We start from the raw sequence: 17720 nt of genomic DNA, 5'->3' as shown, positions 1-17720 counted from the left end.
TGAAAAATAGTCAATTAAAACTAGTAAAAATGTTGAAGAGTTAGGCAAAAGAATGAAGGGACCAGCAAAATCTAAAGCAATTTTAGACCATGGGATGTCTGGAAGAGGAACTGGACGAAGAGGATTCTGAGTGATTTTCCAATGCTTGTCCGAGATAACACATTGAGGGCAAACATCTATAAAAGAGGAGACATGAGTATTCAATGAAGGCCACCAGTAATTTTCTCAGATTTTTTTTTACAAGTGGCTGTAACTCCAAGGTGGCCTGCATGTGCAATAGAAATTATTCTGTTCCTAAGAGAACAGGGAGGAATGAAGCAACCATTCCTAGTGCACATGTCATTTTCTAACGACAACTCTGATGCAACCTGAGCATAAGATCGTAACTCCTGAGTAATATTAAGAATGGGAGGACAACCTTTAATGATAAAATTGGCAACTTTTTTAAGAGTCTGATCATTGGCAGAGGCTTCAGTCCAATCCTTTTCTGAAATAGTACCATTAGAAATAGAAGAAGCATCAATGGATGCAACAACGCAGTCAAAATCGTCAATGGTGTCATCAGTTAATGGCAAAGGAAGTCGAAAAAGGCAGTCCGCTCTGAAATTTTCCCGCCTTGAATGTATTTAATGATGAAGTTGTATTCCTGTAATTTAGAGAGAATACATACAAGGCGAGCAGAAGCTTTACCAAGACCATCACCTTGTAACAGGTGGACAAGAGGTTTATGGTCGGTAAAGATTGTAAATGGACAACCCCAGAGATAAGTTTTAAATTTGGAAACAGCCCAACACAAGCTAACGCCTCCCTTTCTATAGTACTGTATTTCGATTCAGCAGACGATAAAGATCTAGATGCAAAGGCAACTGTATGATCTTTTCCCGAATTCTGTTGACCATAAACAGCTCCAAGACCATTTAGACTAGCGTCTACAGTGGCGGTACAATGAAGACCATGAACAAAAGGACTGAGAGCAGGAGCATTAACGACTAACTTTTTGATATTGCTAAAAGCTGTGTTAGCATCATTCGACCAGACAAATGTAGTTCCTTTTTTAAGAAGAGATCTTAATGGTTGAACACAACAAGAATAGTCTGGTACAAAACTAGCATAGTACTCGCAAACACCTAGAAAAGATCTTAGGGCATCTTTATCAGGTGGAGGCGGAGCTTTAACGATAGCCTCTACATTACAAAACTTAGGTTTAATGCCTTCCGGCGTGATAGTATGGCCTAAATAATCAATCTCCTCAGCTAAGATTTTGCATTTATCAGGTTGAACAGTAATGCCTCTTGCACGTAAAATAGAAAATACTTTATGTAGAGTGTCTAAATGTGATTCTGTATTTTCAGTAAAAACAAGGATATCATCCTGGAAGGCCTGGACATTCGCAACGTCTCTAAATAAAACATCCATGACTTTTTGAAATACTGAGGCGGCTGAGGCTAAGCCAAAGGGAAGTCTCAAGTATTTGTATGCCCCAAAAGGGGTGACAAAAGTAGTAAGTTCTTGAGAATCAGCATGTAAAGGAATTTGATGATATGCTGAGTGTAGGTTAATTGTCGAAAAATATTTGGCGTGACCAATATTGGAAAGCATCTGTTGGATGTGAGGAAGAGGATGGCAATCAACTATAATGTTATGATTCAGAGACCTGAGGTCCACACAGACGAAGATTCCCATTTTTCTTTTTAGCGAGAACAATGGGAGAAACCCACTCAGAGGAATCCGTAGATGTGGTGATACCATCTGAAGAGAGCTTCTCCAATTGTACCTTAAGATCATTCCTGACACTAATGGGAACGGGTCTGACCTTGTGGGTTACAGGTGTAGCATTTTTCTTAAGTCTGATATGCTCAAACCCTTTGTTACCAATTTTATCACTGAAGACAGAAGGAAATTATTTCTTTAAGGTGTCAATTGAACACATTTTCTCCATACAATTGTCAATGGACAGTAAAGGAAGGTCTCCCAAGACAATAGGATTTTTATGACCAGGTCTAAGAATAATGCCTAGCCTGGCTAAGTCTTTCCAACCTACAAGATCTCTGCCTCTGATTGCAACGTATACTTTAGTGTCAATAGATCTTCCCAGTATTTGTAGAGAAGTGATAAAGAAACAAAGCAAATCAATATCTTTTTCACTAAAGGCTTTGGGAGAAATGTCAGGAGCTTTAAGTGTGATGGAGTGGCCCCAGTTGTTAAAGAAAGTGGTTTCAGCCAATACTGTGATGGGAGCCCCAGATTCAGCCATAACTTGTAAGGGTTTGTTATTTATAAAAGCTTGACAAAGGGGACATTCAAAATCAGTGGAATCAAGTGGTTCATCAATGGATAACATGAGATTGGAAAAGGTATTGGTACAATCAGAGACAAAAGATGCTGATGATGAAGAAGAATTATTCATTAATTCTACACTATGAACTTTAACAATAGGAAATATACGTCGAGATTTGCAAAATTCTTGGAAATGACCAGTTTTCCTGCATTTACCACATTTTTTTCCTAAAGCAGGACAAGATGGAGAATTTGCAATGTGATTTTTGTTGCCACAGCGAAAGCAGAAAGACCTTTTATACTCTTTGTTAACTCTGAGGGCAGAGACAGTAGAAGAATCTGTATTATCAGAAACATAAGAAATAGGAGAATGACCCTCAAGACCTGACAATGCATGTGAAGAAACTATAGAACACTCAATACTTTTCCCAATATCAATAACTTCGGATAATGATGGATTACGACAAGTCAAAAGTCGTTCTTGCATTCTCTTCGAAAAACAATTAAAAACAAATTGATCTCTAATAGAGATGTCGGTGTAATTGTCAAATTCACAAGTAGAGGCGAGAACTCGAAGAGCAGCTACATATTCTTCTACAGCTTCATCACTGGCTTGTTTTCTTTTAAAGAAGGTGTGTCTTTCCAAGAGAACATTTGGTTCATCTGAAAATTGTTTCTTAAGTTTTCCAACTGCCTCAATGTAAACGTTCCATGTTCCAACACCCAAATGATTCTAAAGGAGAGCATGTTTCCTTTCTGGAGAGAATTCATTTCCGTCAATGGCAACCAAATCATTTTCGAAAATGTGGATCCATTGTTTCCACTCGATTTCTGGTTTGCCTGGCCTTTGTAGAAATGGTGGAGGATGTAATGCACTATCTGAAGAGGACATAGTTTATATGACAATATGGAATACTTGTAGAATGTAAAATTGGAGAATTTTAAACTACTTGTAAAATAAAATTATTTAAAAATATATATATATATATATTTTTTTTTTTAAATTGAAATGAAATTATTACTCAATTTGTTCCTTTAAAAGGTCTTTATATTGTTATTGTTGAAGCTCTTCTTGAAGAATAATGTAGAACAGGCAACTTTTATGTGTAGAACAATCAACCTTCTTAATTGGAAGGTTAAAATGCTGAAAGAAGTATTCCAATAAAGAACGTTCTTAATTTGTTGAAGTCTGAGAGCAACACAGAGTTCTGTTACTATGTATCCTTTGTTAATGAAGATTTCAGAGAGTAGAATATCTTGGAAGCAATTGTGCAGTAGAAACAAAGGGAAGTTCCAATACACGAGGCTGAAAGGCACTCGCTCTGACAGGAATGTAGGAAAGCTTCAGTTGCCAGGATACGTGTACACACCATGCGTCATCAGTCATAACAAAGCTCGTGTTCGATTACAGGAGCTCGCGCTGGGCTAGAGATTGTGACTCCTTCAATGTTCGTAACGCGTGTGCCAGCGCGTGACGGGTGAGAGCAAGCTTGCTTTTAAACGCGCTCGGTTGCTAGGACACGCGTTTTTAAATATAGCGCGTATTGACCAAAGTACGTTTCCCCCTTGTAATGCGCCACAAATCAACGCTAAAAGCAAAATAAGCTAGCGCAATGTAAATAAACGATCCCACCTGGTGGAGGATATCCTGCGGGTCCGTAGAGGCAACGCACCTTCAAATAACCGACGATTCCTTTGAAGTAGTGTAGTGAATCAGCCACTTTTGTGGTCTGACACCCTATGATGACCCTCAACCACCACCATTCTGTACTGACCTAAGTGTGTTCTGCCTTTTAGTGGAATAGTCTTTCCAAGAATAGAAGGTATGGGATATTGAGGTGCAGTCTTGTGGGTGGTGGTGCACACATGTGCTCAATGAGGGATTTAGTGTATAATGTTATTTGGGTTAGGTGAATTATGACTTTGACCTATTGGCTTTGACGTGGTCTAATGTCATTCTGCCTTCTGACTTTACCTTGCTTCAAACTTTTCTGTGTGCACAGTGGTGCTTGTAATTTGTGTGGATGAGAATTATAGGTGCTCCTTGCTTTTTTGATTCCATCTTGCTTTGGGCCTTTGTGTGCATGGCTTAACTCTGAAGCCATTTTCTGTGAAGAAGAGGGCATGTTTTGCTTTCCTGCTGTTTTTCGCATTTTACTGACTAGAGAGAACTGGTTCTTATCAGAGGAATGTACATGGTTTGACTTTTAGTCATAGCAGGGGCCTGATCAACCCTTGGTCTGACCTTGAAGCAGGCTGGTACTGGCTCTCATGAGAACTAGGGGGCGTGGCTTGCTAGAAGCTTCGCTGTGTTTTGAATGTGTATTAAAAAGGGGAGTCTACACTGGCTTGGTGGAAGTTCATCGGTAGAGCAGACGTGTTGTCACGGAAAGTGGGGTCACCTCTGAGCTTTCGCCCGGTTCAAGCAATGGACTCCCCTTGAGCAAAGTGGGGTGAAATGGAGCATTAGGTGAGGTGTCTCTGCTACTGTCTCTTGATTCTTTTCTGAATTCTTTCCTTTCCTTCCTATTTTCTGATTCTTATATCCATACATATATATTTCTAAATATATATTTGTCTTGATTGATATTTGCAATCATACTATTGATATGTTAGAGTCTGCTATGTTAGGTGCATTTGGCTTACTGTGTGGTGCTATTTACAAATAAATACATCCCAGATATACCAATTCGAATTTTCCTTGTAGCAGGAGGTGTGGACTCTTCTTGGCCAAGTATTATGTTGTAGAAGGATGGGTGAATTCCCTTCTAGCAGATAATTGTGTTATAGGAAGTTGTTCTACTCCTGAGCAAGTGATGTGTAAATTGCATTTCGCTCTAGAGAAGTGTTGTGTGTATGTTACCTTGGTCTAGAGGAGACTCATATGTTATATTGTTTTCTTGCCTTGCCTTTGGGGGAGTGTTGAAAGTTTGCCCACCTTAGGAAGTGCTGTGTATATGTTATATTCCATAAGTTTGGAACTGATATTCTCTCTCTCGCCCTGGGAAAGTGACGGTACATTCCTTGGTCCCGGGGAGATCTAAGGTTTGTCATTACAAGTAGATAGCCAAGATCCGTGAAATTAGGGTAGCTGGAAGACGAAATGTTTCTTCCTCCCTTTCACTCCTGGTACCAAATATGTATAGGAAGTGCTGTGTATATGTTATATTCCATAAGTTTGGAACTGATATTCTCTCTCTCGCCCTGGGAAAGTGACGGTACATTCCTTGGTCCCGGGGAGATCTAAGGTTTGTCATTACAAGTAGATAGCCAAGATCCGTGGAATTAGGGTAGCTGGAAGATGAAATGTTTCTTCCTCCCTTTCACTCCTGGTACCAAATATGTAGGATCCAATAAATTCACTTCTGAAACGGAAGTAGTGAAGTGTCTTCTTTATTGAAGTATCCAGTTAACGGACCCGCAGGGAAAGAGCTGTTGCTCTGAGGAGAGGCAAGTCAGAATATACAGAGAGGAGGTATTCTAGAATACTAGAATATATTCTAGAATACAAAGAGGAGAGGAGAGAAATGTTACAGGAGTCTCCCGCGTTAGCTTGTTCCACCACCCCAACCTACGTTGCGCCTGCCGCCAGATCTGGATCACCACCCTTGTTGCGAAAGGCAAAGATCTCCGTAGTGGTGCAGAGTATAATACCAGGTGTAGCGAGTGGTCCCTCAAGAGCCGGATCTCCACTGCATATGCCAGGTCTTCCCGATCGCCATACCACCATTCATTCAATACAAGCAAATGAGATGCCTGATAGTATGACAGGATATCCGGTGAAGCCAATCCCCCTCAATATGTAGATAGAAAGCACGTCCGTAAGGCCACGTGTACCCTGCCCCCATCCCACAAGAACTGCCCATGGGCCGCATTTACCTGCCTAAACCAGCGAGGAGAGATCGGGTAGGGGTGATTCTGTAGGTGATATAACAGGCGAGGGTGCGCGACCATCTTAAAAATGGCTGATCTACCATATATAGTCAGCGGCATGCGAGACCAGATCTTAATATCTTCCCGTACTCGATCCCACACCGGTACTAAGTTGCGCACCCAAGCGATTGCTGGCACCTGCGTTATAAATACTCCCAAGTATTTCAGTCGTCCTGCCGCCAGCTGAATCGATGCCCAATCGCCTAAATCTACCCAGCCTCCAAGCATCCACAGCGTGGACTTGCGGGGATTCATATACAGGCCAGACGTCTCCCCGAAAATTTGCATTATTCGCATGAGTCGTGGCCCTGTTCTATTCACATTTGTGAGAAAGAAGAGGACATCATCCGCATACAATGCGATCCTGTCCGACAATCTCGCATCCCATTCAAATCCCTGTATCTGTGCGTCCATTCGCACCCACGCAGCCAGAGTATCCATCGGAAGGGCAAATAAATATGGGGATAAGGGGCACCCCTGTCTCACCCGCCGCCTGATAGAGAACACGGATGAGGCCATACCGCCCACCTGCACCAATGCCGTAAGATCTGTATATAAAAGAGACAAATTGGAAATAAACAGCGGCCCAAAATTCAACCATTGTAATAAAGCCAAGAGGTATACCCAACTAAGAGAATCAAATGCCCTGTCCATGTCCGCTAGCAACAACGCCGCCGGCATTCCCAGATTCTGGATGGTCGCCACTGCGATATGTGCCCTCCTAATGTTATGTTGAGTCGCCCGCCGGGGCATAAAACCAGCCTGGTCGGGATGCACCAAGGCGACCACATGGAGCAGCAAGCGATTGGCCAGGGCCTTCGCCAGAATTTTGGCCTCCACGTTCAGGAGGGAAATGGGCCTGTAGGACGCGTGTAGATCCGGCAGTCGTCCGGACTTGTGGAAGACCACCACCTCCGCATGCCTCCAATCCGGGGGGAGAAAGCCACGATCTCGCACCTCCTCCAATTCTGCACGGTAGTGAGGCCCCACCTGTGGGAAGTATCGCTTAAAAAAAATCACTGGGGAACCCATTGGGGCCCGGAGTCTTCCTGGAGTTCAGCTCCCCCAATGCAGCTCCCAGCTCCTCATCCATTAGCGGGAGCTCCAGATCTTCTCTCACTGCATCTGGGAGGGCCCTGGGTGGAAGGTCGGATAAAAACCTATCAATCGTGGTGGCAGGCTGACACTCATGAGGGGCATAAAGTTCCGCATAATATGTAGCAAAGCTCTCCGCCAGGGTTCGTGGATCTGTGAGTGGCAGCCCCTCCGGGCCCAATATGCCCGGCAGACACTGGGCATGATACACCCCCTGGCAGAGTCAATGGAGCCTCTTGCTGGATTTGTCCCCCCATTGATACACTCTGCTGCGCGTCGCCAGCCAGGCCTGACGGGCTTCGTCTAGCAGTAGCGCGACATAAGTTTGCTGGGCAAATAGCAATTGACGCCTTGCCTGGCCGCCGCCTGCCTCTCGCCCCCGACGCTCAAGAGCTTCGATACCCGCCTCCACCTGGATAAGTGTCGCCCTACGTGATTTGTGAGCTGCTGCACACCAGGAGACATCTGTACCCCTCAATGTGAGTTCATTACCTCCCACACTGAATCGGCCCCGATCACAGACCCCACATTCACTCTCAAATACTCATCAATAGCATCACTCATCTGTTCCCTATAATCGTCATTCTGCAAGTGCCACACCGACAGACGCCACCTAAACGGTTGCCTCCCCCGCCCCATCTGCAAGGTGAGGGCCACCGGGGAATGGTCGGAAAGTCCTCGCGGGAGAATCTCAGTCCCCATCACCCTATCCACTATCACTCGGGGAACAAATACGTAGTCGAGTCTAGAGAAGGAGTCATGGACCGCCGAGAGATAAGTAAACTCTCGATCATCCTGATGCAAGTGATGCCAGGCATCAACCCAGTCCAGACCCGTCGCCAGGGAATGCAGTCGAGTGGTGCAGTCTCCCTCAGAAACACCCCTCTCTCTCTCCAGTGGTCCATGCCCGCATTCATGACGTCATTCCAATCCCCACCTATAACAGCCCCTCCATCTGGCATGTCCACCCATATAGCCATAAGCCGCTCCACCAGACTCCATTGTAGCGGAGGAGGAGCGTAGACACTACCCAGGATCAGGGAGTCCTCACCCACTTTGCCTTGTAAGAATATATAGGGACCTGGGTGTCAGTCCAAAGCCTACTATGCACATACAGAACCCTACGATGAACTAGAATAGCTACTCCGCTGGACCCCCTCACAAACCCGGAGTGGAACACCTGTCGATATCCATACCGTTGAAGGCAAAGGGCTTTTGTCCCTAGGAGATGTCTCCTGTAGTAGGAGGATATCTGCCCCCGCCCGCTTGGCCTGTTGTAAAATGGCCCCGCGTTTAATTTTATCAAGAGCTCCCCTCACATTCCAGCTGAGAATGCGGAGAGAGCCCAGGGATAGCTGCTCCCTATGGGGTATATCTGCCATTTAGTAGTGTACCTGCATGGGCGGGGATGTGGAATCCTACCCGGTGTATAAATATGAGCCGACTATCAGAGCGGTGAAGTGCGATCAACAAACAAAACAACCCTCTTTCCAACAAACCCCCCACCCCATACCTCAACCCCAATGAAGTATCTGTTGCGGCGGGTACAGCCCGCGCCCCCCCAATGGGAGGGCCCAGACCGTCCCGACCAATGGATCCCCAACTCACAGCCAATCTTTGGCTAACACTCCCTCTAGACGCGCGGATCCACTAACGGACCTTGCCCACAGTCAAACCTCTCTGATCCAAAAGATATAAACTGCTCCACTTCTGCTCCTCGCTGATATATCTTTCAGGGTTTCACTGTCTGCTGGCCTGAAACTGAGCCAGTTCGGGATGCCGCACCACAGGACAGGGAGCGCTGCCTGGAGCGCGACCTTCTGGCTCCCTTCGACTTCACTGAGGGCCCGCCCGCGCAGCTACCGACGAGGAAGAATCGGACCCTCGTCCCAGTGGTGTATGGACCCGCACCCACACCGTTTCATCAGTCCAATTAAACACCTCTTCCGGGGAGTCGAAAAAATGAGTGCGGGAGCGATAGACCACCAGCAGACGAGCAGGATATAGTAGGGCATACGGGAGGTTGAGTTCCCTTAGGTGGGCCTTGGCGGCCAGGAACGACTGCCGCTGTTGCTGGACCAACCTTGTGTAGTCAGGGAAAATTAGGATACAAGTGTTATCGTACTGGAGGGGTTCTTTGAGGCGCGCCTGCTTCAGAACGACATCCCTGTCATGATAGTTCAATAGCTTTGCAATGACTGGTCTCGGACGGGCCCCCGGCGGAGGCCTCTGAATGAGCACTCGATGAGCACGCTCAATCACAAAGCAGCGGGAAATCGAGTCTGGTGGAAGCCAGCCTTCTAGCCACTGCATGAGGAACTGCTCCATGTTGTCCCCTTCACATCCTTCTGGAAACCCAACAAAGCGGAGATTATTGCATCTTGCCCTCCCCTCCGCATCCTCCACATACAGTGCGAGACCCCGCTGGGTGGTCTCCAGTGCAGCCACCCGCGTCTTCAGTGTGGTAACATCATCCATCACTCCAGAGATATGGGTCTCAGCCTCTGTAATTCGGGACACGGCGTTGCGCAGATCCTGCCGCAATAGCATGACGTCCGAGCCCACCGCCCCTATCTTAGCATCTAACATGTCTCTGGACAGTGTAATAGCCGCCAGGAGCGCTGCATTGTCTGGCACACCCCCCTGCAACCCCCCCAGCAGATCCTCCAGCAGCTCCCGGGCCCGTGAACTTTTCAATAGGGCCCTGCCTAGATGGCCCTCCGCCGCCCTTATCTCATGTCATGTCGGACTCAGAGTAGTTCCCAGCCCGGTCCGGGCAGTTGCAACGTGGTCAATAGAGCACCGCCTGTCCCCAGAGGTAGAGGAGCCACCGTCCAGGGCCACCCGAACCAAGCAGCCCCTCACAACTAGACCACTGAAGTGGGGGATTCCATCCACCGCAATAGGTAGCAGATGACAGCGAGGGTCTTCTCCCACATCCCCCGAGGCTCACGCACCCTCCACCAGTGCTGATGGGCCCCCCGCGGCCCGACCTGACCGCTGATCCCCTCACCACAGAGTGGAAGGGGGGAGGTGATGAGAGGGGGACGCCAATGACACCCCAGCGTCGAGCTCCACCGGCAAGTCGCGCGCCGATGACCAGCACCGGCAACGTAGGTAAAGATCCCACCTCTAGAGCGGGAGTGCACCCAGGGGCAGTGCACCAAGCCCAATCAGGCAACAGGGCAAAGTAAGCGAAGCACCACGGCCACTGCAGGGCTCCCTCCACGCAACCGGACACCAACACACTCCCCTCCAGCAATAATGAGGTAGGAGGGATGGGGAAGGGGAGGGGGAAAGAACAGCTACCCCTCTGCCCCCTCCAAGTGTGCAGGGCTGCTGGTGCAAGTGCCACCCTCGCTGTTGCCACTCACCCCCTCACGGCCCGAAATGACCACCGGCACCCCCCAGATGAATACGCAAGGGGGAGGAGGATCAGGAGCCGCAAAGGACCCCTTGCCGTCTCCCGCTCACACCGGGCATCGAGATGCGGTGGCGTCGCAGTCCACCACCAGACCCAGAGGACGCAGGATACCAAAGGGGGAGTGGGGGGGATGCACAGACCCAGCGGACTCCCGCCCTTACCGCTTCTGCCAGATAGCGGCCACCGGCAGGCCGATGGCGTCGGACCACTCTCCTCCGCCTCCACTGCCGCAGCCCAAATTGTCCGCCGAGCCTCAGCCGTTGTGCTCCCAGGACCTGCCCCCGGCTGTACCTGCCCGCCTGGGATAGAGATCGCCGCTTGGAGGTGCCCGCAGGTGCCAACGTCTGCTCCGTCCCGCAGCGCCGGGACCACACCGCCAAGGCCGCTCCACCTCACGCCGGCTCAAGTTCCAGGCAACGCCTCCGGCCCCGCTCCAGGCCGCGCACCACACAGGCCCCTCCGGGCCTTCACCCAGGAATCGCCGTCTCCGGGGGCACCCACGACATCGGCATTTGTCCAGGCAGGGACTGTCGGAGCAATGCAGCAGCGAGGCATAGCGGAGTTACGGGAGAGCATCAGAAAGGTAGGATATTGCAGGATTATTAAGTGGGCTGGACGGAAAGCTCTTAACCCCTGTCCGCCATGTCGGCTTGCCAAGCCACGCCCCTAAGGTTTTAGACTATTGGAGTTGTGTATCGTCTGCATGTTCAGCAATTTGTTTTCCTTCCTGCTACTAACTATGTATTTGCTCCATAATGTGTAGGTGTGTGCATGTACGCATGTGGCATTTCTATAGAGCCAATCTCGCCGAAAGGTCAGAGGAGCACTGCACAGAGTCAAAGACAAGCATAAAGTCAATGAGTGATAGGAAAGGTAGCTGGTTTATAGACTGTTAATGCATTGTGATGTAGTGTTCTTTAATGAGGTATATGTTCAACTCTTATTGAAATTAGAACAGGGTTTGGGTGGTTGTAATAGATATAGGAATGTTGTTTGAGATCCTGGGTGCATTATTTGGAAAGGTCTGCTGCCTGTATTACTCTTCTAAGTCTGCGGCAGATGATGTCCTGGCTGTGGGTGTACCAAAAAGCATCAGATTTGGTGAGCTTGTCTGCAAGATAAGCGTGAGTGCTTGCTGTGATATCTTTGTAAATGATGTTCTTGATTTTGAAGATGGTGCGAGCCGGCAAGGGGAGCCAATAAAGTTCCATCTGGGTTGGGGTGATGTGATATTTCTTCAACCACTGGGTGAGATGTGCTGTCATGTGTAAGATGCCCTTATGTGGTGTCAGTGTAGAATCTCGGAGACCATAGATTAGGGCCTTACCACCACCCAGAGTTCAAGAGCTTGAACAGCAGTTCTGAAGTTTCTACCTGGAAGAAACAGTTTCACTTTAGTTAAAAAAGAGGTGGTACCAGGCAGTCTTTGTGTTTTTTGGCAATGTGTTCCTTAAGGGTGAGGTTGGTGTCTCGGATGAAACCAAGTGACTCTGCATTCACAGAAAGTTTGGGTTCGAAGCTATCAAGGTTCAGGTCGTTGAGCCAGATTTGAACTGTTTCTTATTTGTTGTTCTTGGCATATAACAGGAATTCTGTCTTGTTTGAGCTGAACCCAGGCACTGGACATCCAGGTCTGGATGTTGCCCAGGCAACGTTTGAGGCGTTGGATGTCTGAGGCAGAGGAGACTTTCTTGTAGAGTTGTGTATCATTTGCATATTGATGAATCTTGATGCCGTTATCAGTGAGTAAAGCACCAAGCAGCCACGATCGGAGGTTGAAGAGAACAGGCAACAGAATGGAACCCCGAGGGACTCCCAAGGAGATAGAGACCTCAGGACATGGTTGTGACCATACAAACTGGTGTCTGTTGGAAAGGTATGACGGAAACCAGTGGACATTGCCGGTGAATCCCATTCGAGACTCCAGGGTGCATATGAGGGTGGGATGGTTGACTGTGGCAAAGACAACAGAAAGGTCCAATAATATCAGGAGTAAAGTAATCTTCATCTCTGGTCAGAAGAGCATCATCTAAATGTATAAGGTAGAGGTGTTCCTGCTGTACATGATCTATGGCCACACTGGTAGCTGTGCAGGACATGGTTAGTATTAATGTGATCATGACCAAAGCCTTCTGCAATCTAAGTTGGTTATCATGCCTGGAATGAAATTCCTCGCAATGCTTGATTTTGATTGATTCATTTATACATTGTACACAGGGCCTCTCTCACCCATTATGAATCAATGGGTATTTTCACTGCACGGATGCCACATTGAGTTGGGGAATGTGGTTCTTATAAACATGCTCTGGGCCTGCGCCTATTTAAAATGCGACTGACGAGGAATGATGAGCTGTCTAGCGCATAGTACTGACAGAGTTCTCTTGAACACATGGGAGATATGCGTTCTGGGATTGTATTGAAGGAGCAAGAAACACTAGGTATCGGTTGATTGACCTGAGTCTCTTGTTGACCAAATGACTAATTACTTGCAAATGGAAATCATCTGACCCTCCTCACCTCACAGCCTGGATGCAGTCGTTCACAAATTTCTGCACAGGGAGGACAGCCTAGGATGTCACAAACACCCCATAGCCATCAACTGGTAATACCATTATGGCTGACTTACGAACTGATATACCTGATGCTTTCACACACCAGATGTTCGACTGACCTGTGGTGAAGAGATGGTGGGGGGTGGTGCGGAATATGCCTCCCATTTGTGGTAGACTCCCCTTACATGTCCGATTCAGATGCCATGCGCCCCCAACTAGCATCACCGTAAATGGTAGAGGACACGGCAATGGATGCATGGACTTGATTCAGTACCTAGATGCACGGCGCCGGTTGGTGTGGGGCTGGGATGTGATGTTAGGACTAAAATGGTAGTTAATATCACTACTTTTTGATGTTCCAGTTGTATTTGTTTGGAATACTTGAATGTTGATATCTGATATTGCAAACTGTTGTCTCCTGTGTAAACTGCACACAATTTCTTGATTGTAACTCTCCTTCGTATTGATGCATCTACCTCGATAAACTGTAAAAATGCCTTCTGTCTGTTACTTCTAAGTCGACTCTACAGATAATGTGCTTGATGCTAACGGCCTGCACTACACTACACTATACTATACTACTGCCAGCACAGTTTGTCCTGATATTGCTATACTTGCCATCTCAAATCATCCTGTGTCGTGTCAGCTGGTATTGCTAATGTATTGTGTATTATGGCATTCCCAGAACAACAACAACAAAAAAGCAATAAAAAAAAATATTTTTTTTTTAAATCATGCCTGGAGTGAAAAGTTGTGGTCCTGTTGACTACGAATTGTAATAGTGAATGAGGTCACCACATGCTATAAATGTCAACTGCATAATATGCACTTATTAAAATTAAATAAAAACCGATTGAAAAAAAAAAGCCTTCTGAAGCCTGGTACTTTAATAACATTGCTGACAAAAAATCATATATCCGTGGTCAAGAAACGAATGGAAGAAAAATGCAATTCCTGATAACCTCATGATACTGATTTCCCTCTGCGCAACATGCAGACAGCTCATCACATCAGCCAATGGGAACTGCTGTACTAGTGATCAAGCGAGTTACCAACCTCAGGTACTCAAACACCATATACTCACCTGGGCCCATAAACACACATTCACAGAGGCTAGTAAATACCGCTGGGGGTCAATTTTTATATATACCTTTTTATGAGATTAGTTACCTGTCTAAATTAACTAATCTTTCACTGATCAAAAAGTTCTTTCCTCTGGTCAATGGACTTATTAGTTGGAACTAGTTGATGGTGAAAATGACATAGAATTATATTTCATATTATTTTGAAATAACCACAGACTAGGGAAAAGTTTAAATGCTTTAAATTCATGTGAACCAAAAATCGAGAATACAGTACGAACTTCGTTTCTCCCAGGAGGTAAAGTCAATTAGTTCAATAATCAGTCACCTATATTAGAATGAAGTCTCACAATGATAGTACTCGGAAAGAGAGGCTAGAGAGACCAGTACAATTACATACTACATAGAAATATATTTACCTAGAATGGTGTGGAAACCAACCCCTTGGCCAAGGAGCTGGAAGGGTCCCCTGGGAAAGATCAAGTGACGAAGACTTCAGGACAGGTTTCAGGACAGGATAAATGACCTCTTCTAGATTCGACACCTGCGTCGCACCCCTCTCTGACACTATCTTCCTCCTCGATTCTTCCGCGATCATCTTCTAATTAATTTGCCTTATTCCCCTCCTCGATTCTTCCACGATGTTCTTCTAATAAATTTGCTTAAATTCTAAATCTGCAAATCGATTCTTCTTCAGCATTCGTTCAGCTCTCGGACAGCATCCCGGTTTCTCAGCATCTCAGCATCGCTTCAATGATGTGTTCTAACTAACTAAACTACCTAAATTATACCTTGCATTGCTCATGTACCACCCATTAATGTTTCAACTTTTGAAACTCCTAATTCTGATTGGACAGGCAAGGGGGGATAATCATCACACCATGCAAGTTTTAATAATTTTCTTTGGTTCTTTGTTTAATTTTCCCGCCCCTTAATTCTTATTCCCAAGCTTTATTTCCCATCCCCATTTCACATCTTTATCAATAAAAATGAATACATATAACAGTTGTCTGTACAATATGCAGGATGTCCAGCAGGTTCCCAGGACATGTAACAATGATGGCCTTGGACAGGTTTCAAAATTCGACATCATGGCTTCCCGGCTTGTTATCACTGCGCCTGCGTGAAAGTCATGTGTAGTGCAGGCTTCAATCCCACTCGGAGGCCCAAATACGAACTAATAGAGAGGTCAAAAAGAAATATATTAATTTCAAAATAAAATGATTTCACTGTATACCACCCATCTCTACTCTAATCCCATTTACTTATAAAAGCTCTATCCGCATTAGGACTTAGTAAATAGCTTGTTTTAGTTTCCGCGAAGCAGATGCTTAGCATGTGAGCTTTCAAGAGGCCATATTAGATGTATTTGCGCAGGTGAAGAAATTTCCCTCCATACGAAAGAACGTCATTCTGCGTAGATGTAGTTGACACATGCGCAGTACATTTTTCCGTGTTAGCAGACATCTTAAGTTTCACTCAGGTTACTTGTTAGTAAAACACGTATGCAAGCTTCATCTTGCTAAAATATGTAATGGGGTGCATATTGATTTACATAATACTTTATAAATACAGTGTTACGAGTTATATGAGAGGATTGCATCCGAGCAAGTCTTTTATACGAGTCCTTGCTCCATCAATCTCCTCTCTGATGGCATTTGTGCCATCACAAAAATTACCCATCACTAAACCAGATGTCAACTTAAGCACATCTCAATTCCCTTTCTGGTCTCTTCATTTTTATCTTTAAAATTTTTCATCTTTTTATATATTTCGACTTTCGTTGCTTCTAACTGAGTTTCTTCATACTTTCTTTTCTTTCCCTTTTCATTTACTTCATATCTCGTTCTCTTTCTACAACATTTGCACCATGTCATTATTGCTAAGACTAATATTATTATTCCAAGCATAGGTAGTATTATTTGGCCTATAAGACCTTTGCCTATATTAGCAAACCAAGTCCCTATTGAGGTAAAACTATTTGTTAATTTCTTCCAAACACTATAAACTTACAGTGGTTTCAAATCTTCTTCCAGTTTCGAAATATTTTTAATGTATCCCCAATTTCTACACTTTTATCTGGAATATAAGTGCAACAATGTTGCGTTTTCAGCATTTTACAGACTCCGCTCTCTTTTGTCAATAAAATATCAAGAGAAATTGACTTTTGTAAAACCATTGATCTAATTGTAACTATTTCATTATTGATCATTAAGAAACCTGCAGCAGTATCAGTCGATAGACGATCAACTACTGTTGATAACTGACAGATTTTTCGTCAATTCAGAATGACTCCCACTGAAGGTATCAATGCACTAAATATATCGCCTACTATTTCTGAAAAACTAGCTCTTTTCCTACGGGTTAGTTCGTTTGTGTTTTCATTGCTTCCAGTGATTCTTTTCACATGATAGACTTTAGGGAATACTATTCCAAAATGGCAATTCCCGTACCAATGAGCAGGTAGTCTAAAATAAGCTTTATTCCCACACACATAATAAACTCCAGGAAATACTGGATCTGTTCTCTTTTTTAATCCCCATCCTCCAATTACCAAAAAGTTATGTTCACATTCACCTGAACCAATAAATACATTGTTATAGTCAGTCTTTAATCTATGGAGGCAGATCTTCCCTTTCTTTTCACAATCTAGGGACATCACAGCATGAGTCTTGCCAGCTGTATACATTTCCTCTTTCTCAGCCCATTGAGGAATCTGAGGTTTCTTTTCAGAAGCCTTTCTTTGAAAGTCCTGTCTCCTCTTCTCTACTAAATTCAAAAATATCTTTTCTTCTTCTTGTAATGAACATGTCAGATTGTTTTTGTGTGCTTCTGCTATATCTATTGCTTTCATAGTTAAGAAATATTCACCCATAAACTGTGCATCTTTAGTACTAAGAAGTGGATTCATACTCTTGCGAATAGCAACCTCTGAAAATATCACATCTACGTTTGAATAATAATACTGTAATTTTCCTGTTCTATGAAATAAACTAGTCAATATACTACATGAAATACCATATGTTAATGGTAAATGGTGATAAGTGACACCTTCTGCTACTGATGCTGGTAATTTCATACATACAGAACAATCACTAATCTCCATGGTGTCTACATACTGAACTAATAGTTTTGTGAATACATTTAAAGCAGTGTCATTATTTGTCACAGTGTGATGTAAATCGATCTCATCTGGTGCTTCTGAGTCTACTCTAGTTCCCTTTATGTTAGCCACCCTTTCATTTGTATCTGTGTTATTTTTCTTTTCTGTTACAATCAGATAAGGGATCGCTATAGTTAATACTAACCAGAATATAAGTACTAAAAATATACTACAAATACATATTCTACAACACT

At 45.0% G+C, this 17720-nt stretch overlaps 1 protein-coding gene across 1 annotated transcript in view; it reads left to right on the top strand.

Moving 5' to 3' along the window:
- Nucleotides 1-10718: 10718 nt before the first annotated feature.
- The window catches only part of CENPU (centromere protein U), a 620628-nt gene continuing 613626 nt past the window's right edge, over nucleotides 10719-17720 (top strand). Inside the window, exon 1 of the mRNA XM_085641915.1 lies at nucleotides 10719-11312. The gene's annotated coding sequence lies outside the window, so the exon portion shown is untranslated. The remainder of the gene's footprint in view (nucleotides 11313-17720) is intronic.

This window comes from Triturus cristatus, chromosome 2_2, assembly GCF_964204655.1.
Source record: "Triturus cristatus chromosome 2_2, aTriCri1.1, whole genome shotgun sequence".
Classification (NCBI taxonomy): Eukaryota; Metazoa; Chordata; class Amphibia; order Caudata; family Salamandridae; genus Triturus; species Triturus cristatus.
This window is presented reverse-complemented; position numbering and strand designations above follow the sequence as displayed.